General features: G+C 46.5%; 1 long non-coding RNA gene across 1 annotated transcript in view; it reads left to right on the forward strand.

Annotated features, from left to right (window-relative positions):
- LOC143788411 (uncharacterized) overlaps positions 1 to 910 on the forward strand; it is a 46,427-nt gene extending 45,517 nt beyond the window's left edge. The window contains exon 3 of the long non-coding RNA XR_013218623.1: positions 869 to 910. This is a non-coding gene — a long non-coding RNA (uncharacterized LOC143788411). The remainder of the gene's footprint in view (positions 1 to 868) is intronic.
- The last annotated feature ends 5,818 nt before the right edge of the window (positions 911 to 6,728 follow it).

The following is a 6,728-nucleotide window of genomic DNA, read 5'->3' on the forward strand; positions in this document are numbered from 1 at the left end:
CAAATCGTGATATTCACAATTTTACCTAAATGTAGCAACCGGACAGCTGGGTCAGCAATGACCAAACCATGCTGGATTTCTTTACAACCACATTCACTATGATTAGATATAGGCAGAAGCAGACTATTTGGGATCCTACTGTCTCATGAGTACAAGTATATCCCTTCCAATTTTAAAATTTTTGCATTTAATGTTCTGTTTTATCAAGTTATCGACAAACACTTACTTACAAATCACCTCCTTAGATTCAGTGTCAAACTGGGTTGGCAAAGGCCCACCAATGACATTAATTTTGGGGTCCACTGTTCAGCTACATATAAAAATAATCTGACTCTAGTACACTAATTTACTATTGCTTCTATATAATATTAATTTGGCTAGCTTGTTTAATTGTTTAATGAATGATAAGATGATACCTTTTCCCTGCAAATTGTGAATCATAGCACTGCTCATCGGCCTACTTTCTCAGGGGCCCACTGGAGGATTCTCCTGTGGGCCAGTCCGAGTCTGGTTATATTCTCTATTTTTGTATGATTAGCCCATACTACTCTCACCCAGTATTTTGTGTGCTTATATGTACTTTTCATTTACTTATGAGTTTCACATTTGTTTAAAAATGTACTCTTGGTGGTGGACCATAAAAAGGAGTAAACGGGTTGTTCTGCGCAGCAGTGAAAGAATGGAAGATGCCAATCAAGTAGTATGTGCTTTATTTCTCAACGCGTTTCAAAGTATACAACTTTTTCACCAGGACAACCAGGATGGTGGTCTTAAAATAAGAATACACATACTGGTCACTTACTGGACCCTTATTGCTCCACCACTGGCTTCAGGCTTATACCTAAGCTGTTTTTTCCTGCTTGAACAGATTGTGACCACTGCAGGTCATCAGAGGTCACCTAACCCCCCCCCCCCCCAGACCACCAGGGAACACCTGCAGCAGTTTAGGTGAGCGGTGGTAGTCAGGGAGTTGTGTATTTTTTCTTTTTTAGGACCACAATGGGCACATTTTAAATTATTTAAAACTAGTGAACATCTGCATTAAAAACTTTCTGGTGCACATTGTAAAGTGCTAATATTCATTTTATCCAAATATCCCCTTATGAAAGAGCCGTGTATTATATCCCCTGTATATTGGTGACACTTGGAGACATGTATGTGACCAGATCCATATTCTTTTCTTTCACTACACCTTCATTATACTAATCAATGTATTTTCTCCATGCAAACACCTCCAGTTATTTGTGTTCATTATTTTTTTCATCTGACAAACCTGGCATGGCATTGTGCTAGTACAGCAGCTGCTAAGGAGCCGGGAGGTTTGGTGGCAGACTGCTAATTGGCTGCTGCTTCTAAGAGTAATGAATTTTGCAGCATGTCATAAAATGCTTCTAATTAAAAACACAACTATCCGGTCTACAAGATTCTCATCTGCCGCACACATAAGCCCCACACAACCGTTATAAAGCTGAAGCATGCGATGCAGCCTCCTTCTGATGGATCTCACAGATTTTGTTGTGACTGATGATGTGGTAACTTTCATTGTAGAGGTGTAATTAATGAATTGCTTGAGATAAATGCTTCTCTTTCATCTGCCCCTCAACTACGATCTCAAATTGTAGGTATCTTTACTTATGTAGAACTAGATGTTTAATAATTTTCTTAAGAAAGTTGTGATTTTTGTCAGATTATAAACCACCAAGATTTGTGGTAATAGTAAGGGCCGTGAGGACCTCTCACTTGTTGTGGCAGCTCCCTTCCCACGTCGGGAGGCACACAGACTTATAGTGGTTGCCCTCATCCCACCCCAGAGGCACATAAGACATATAGTGGCATCCCTCATCCCACCTCAGAGGCACATAAGACTTACAGTGGCATCCCTCATCCCACCTCAGAGGAACATAAGACTTATATTGGCATCCCTCATCCCACCCCAGAGGCACATAAGACATATAGTGGCATCCCTCATCCCACCTCAGAGGAACATAAGACTTATATTGGCATCCCTCATCCCACCCCAGAGGCACATAAGACATATAGTGGCATCCCTCATCCCACCTCAGAGGCACATAAGACTTACAGTGGCATCCCTCATCCCACCTCAGAGGCACATAAGACTTACAGTGGCATCCCTCATCCCACCTCAGAGGAACATAAGACTTATATTGGCATCCCTCATCCCACCCCAGAGGCACATAAGACATATAGTGGCATCCCTCATCCCACCTCAGAGGCACATAAGACTTACAGTGGCATCCCTCATCCCACCTCAGAGGCACACAAGACTTATAGTGGCATCCCTCATCCCACCCCAGAGGCACATAAGACTTACAGTGGCATCCCTCATCCCACCTCAGAGGCACACAAGACTTATAGTCCCATCCCTCATCCCACCTCAGAGGCACATAAGACTTACAGTGGCATCCCTCATCCCACCTCAGAGGCACACAAGACTTATAGTGGCATCCCTCATCCCACCCCAGAGGCACATAAGACTTACAGTGGCATCCCTCATCCCACCTCAGAGGCACACAAGACTTATAGTCCCATCCCTCATCCCACCTCAGAGGCACATAAGACTTACAGTGGCATCCCTCATCCCACCTCAGAGGCACACAAGACTTATAGTCGCATCCCTCATCCCACCCCAGAGGCACATAAGACTTACAGTGGCATCCCTCATCTCACCTCAGAGGCACACAAGACTTATAGTCGCATCCCTCATCCCACCTCAGAGGCACATAAGACTTACAGTGGCATCCCTCATCCCACCTCAGAGGAACATAAGACTTATATTGGCATCCCTCATCCCACCTCAGAGGCACACAAGACTTATAGTCGCATCCCTCATCCCACCTCAGAGGCACATAAGACTTACAGTGGCATCCCTCATCCCACCTCAGAGGAACATAAGACTTATATTGGCATCCCTCATCCCACCCCAGAGGCACATAAGACATATAGTGGCATCCCTCATCCCACCTCAGAGGCACATAAGACTTACAGTGGCATCCCTCATCCCACCTCAGAGGCACACAAGACTTATAGTGTCATCCCTCATCCCACCCCAGAGGCACATAAGACTTACAGTGGCATCCCTCATCCCACCTCAGAGGCACACAAGACTTATAGTCCCATCCCTCATCCCACCTCAGAGGCACATAAGACTTACAGTGGCATCCCTCATCCCACCTCAGAGGCACACAAGACTTATAGTCGCATCCCTCATCCCACCCCAGAGGCACATAAGACTTACAGTGGCATCCCTCATCTCACCTCAGAGGCACACAAGACTTATAGTCGCATCCCTCATCCCACCTCAGAGGCACATAAGACTTACAGTGGCATCCCTCATCCCACCTCAGAGGAACATAAGACTTATATTGGCATCCCTCATCCCACCTCAGAGGCACACAAGACTTATAGTCGCATCCCTCATCCCACCTCAGAGGCACATAAGACTTACAGTGGCATCCCTCATCCCACCTCAGAGGCACACAAGACTTATAGTCGCATCCCTCATCCCACCTCAGAGGCACATAAGACTTACAGTGGCATCCCTCATCCCACCTCAGAGGCACATAAGACTTATAGTGGCATCTGTTGTGAACTCCGTTTTCGGGCTCCCTCTTGTGGTCACAGATGGTATTGTGTGACTTTGGTTTTTTGGCTCCCCCTGGTGGTTTGGTTTATTATCCTGAGGGTCTGGCTGGATCAGCTGCCTCGTTATTCACCAGGGAGGCTCCTATTTAGCTCTGCTTCACTTCCACTTGTTGCCGGCTGTCAATGTATTCAGTGCTATTCTGATTACTCCTGATTATCTCGTTTTCTGCCTCTTCAGGATAAGTTAAGTTCTGTTTGAATATTTTTTGCTCATCTGCCTGCAATATGATTTCTGTGTATGATGAGTCTAGTCCAGCTTGCTAATATGTGATTTATTTTTGCTGGTAAGCTCTGGGGTACGGAGTTGCTTCCCCCGCACCGTTAGTTGGTGCGGGGGCTCGAGCAATCTCTGCGTGGATATTTTGAATAGGGTTTTTTATTGACCGCACAGTTCCCTTCCTATTTTCTGCTATCTAGTATTAGCGGGCCTCATTTGCTAAATCTGATTTCATCTCTGCGTTTGTGCTTTCCCCTTAACTCACCGTTAATATTTGTGGGGGGCTATTCTATATCTTTGGGGTCATTCCACTGAGGCAAGAGAGGACTTTCTTTCCCTCCAGGAATAGTCAGTTTCTCAGGCCGTGAAGAGACGTCTAGGATTTTTAGGTAACGCTGCCTATAGTTGTTTGCGGATAGGATCAGGTTGCGGTCAATCTAGTTACCACTTCCCCAGAGCTAGTAGTCTGTTCAGTTACTTAGCTAGTCCGACCTGCGATCCTTGCCACTAGGATCATAACAGGCATCCCTCGTCCCACCTCAGAGGCACATAAGACTTATAGTGGCATCCCTCATCCCACCTCAGAAGAACATAAGACTTATACTGGCATCCCTCATCCCACCTCAGAGGCACATAAGACTTATACTGGCATCCCTCATCCCACCTCAGAGGCACATAAGACTTATAGTGGCATCCCTCATCCCACCTCAGAGGCACACAAGACTTATAGTCGCATCCCTCATCCCACCTCAGAAGAACATAAGACTTATACTGGCATCCCTCATCCCACCTCAGAGGCACATAAGACTTATAGTGGCATCCCTCATCCCACCTCAGAGGCACATAAGACTTATAGTGGCATCCCTCATCCCACCTCAGAGGCACACAAGACTTATAGTGGCATCCCTCATCCCACCTCAGAGGCACATAAGACTTATACTGGCATCCCCCATCCCACCTCAGAGGCACACAAGACTTATAGTCGCATCCCTCATCCCACCTCAGAAGAACATAAGACTTATACTGGCATCCCTCATCCCACCTCAGAGGCACATAAGACTTATAGTGGCATCCCTCATCCCACCTCAGAGGCACATAAGACTTATAGTGGCATCCCTCATCCCACCTCAGTGGCACACAAGACTTATAGTGGCATCCCTCATCCCACCTCAGAGGCACATAAGACTTATACTGGCATCCCCCATCCCACCTCTGGGGCAGACAAGACTTATTGTGACATCCCTCATCCCACCTCAGAGGCACATAAGACTTAGAGTGGCAACCCTCATCCCACCTCAGAGGAACACAAGACGTATACTGGCATCCCCCATCCCACCTCAGAGGAACACAAGACTTATACTGGCATCCCCCATCCCACCTCAGAGGCACATAAGACTTATAGTGGCATCCCTCATCCCACCTCAGAGGAACACAAGACTTATACTGGCATCCCCCATCCCACCTCAGAGGAACACAAGACTTATAGTGGCATCCCTCATCCCACCTCAGAGGAACATAAGACTTATATTGGCATCCCTCATCCCACCTCAGAGGCACACAAGACTTATAGTGGCATCCCTCATCCCACCTCTGAGGCACACAGGCTAATAGTGGCATCCCTCATCCCACCTCAGAGGAACACAAGACTTATAGTGGCATCCCTCATCCCACCTCTGGGGCACACAGGTTAATAGTTGCATCCCTCATCCCACCTCTGGGGCACACATGCTAGTAGTGGCATCCCTCATCCCACCTCTGGGGCACACAGGTTAATAGTGGCATCCCTCATCCCACCTCTGGGGCACACCAGACTTGTACTGGTATCCTTCGTGCCACCTCTGGGGAACGCCATACTTATAGTGGCATCCCTTATCCCAGCTCTGGGGCACACCATACTTATAGAGGCATCCTTCATCCCCCTCTGCGGAACACCAGACTTATAGTGACATTCCTTCTCTCAGCTCTGGGGCACACCAGAATTATACTGGCATACCTCATCCCACATTACGGGCAAAACAGACAACATCCACCAGACACCGTGTACGGGTATTCTCAAATTTGTAAGTTATCCCCTATTCATTGGATAAGGGATAACTTCAACATATCTTGAGGTCTGACCACTGAGACCCCCACCAATTGCAAGAACGGAGACTCTTAAATGCCCCATGTGAATGGTGCGGTGGTCGATCACATGCATTGTGCTCAAATTATTTTTATGGGAGTGCTAAAGACCAGCCAAACTCAGCGCTCCATTCACACAGGGATCTTCAGAGCCCAAGTTCTCAGGATCAGTGTTTGGACTATAGTGATCAGGATGATATTCCCTGACCTATTGATGGGGAATATCTTCAAAACTTGAATACCTCTTTAAGGTGCCCATACACATGTGATAGATTTTGGCTGAACGTTTGTTCATTGTATTGCTATGTTAACTGACCCCCATACACCTGAACATTAGTGAGGGGAGAAAGTCATTGGCAAACTCCTCTAGATACGGCTTATCTCACATAGAACATAGTAATCAGCTGTTTAAAATTAATATCTCTCCTGACATCATCTGTCGGGGTAGGAAGCTCCTTTATGAATTAGATGATCAGCCGGTTCTCCCAAAATAGGCAGTTTGGACAACTTTGTTCTAGTGTGTGTGGGGGCCTTTATGGCAGCCACGTTTAGGAGAGGAAACTGCAAATGGTCATGGACTTTTCTACTGAAGTTGTGAGAGTTATGGAGGCAGCCAAGCCAGAAAGTCTCTTAGACATTAATAGGAATACCCACAGACATGCATGATTTCTACACCTGTTTTTTTTTTTTTTACTGGATTGGACAACAAAACAGCCAGCCATTTTCC

Source organism: Ranitomeya variabilis, chromosome 8, assembly GCF_051348905.1.
Source record: "Ranitomeya variabilis isolate aRanVar5 chromosome 8, aRanVar5.hap1, whole genome shotgun sequence".
In the NCBI taxonomy this organism is placed as follows: Eukaryota; Metazoa; Chordata; class Amphibia; order Anura; family Dendrobatidae; genus Ranitomeya; species Ranitomeya variabilis.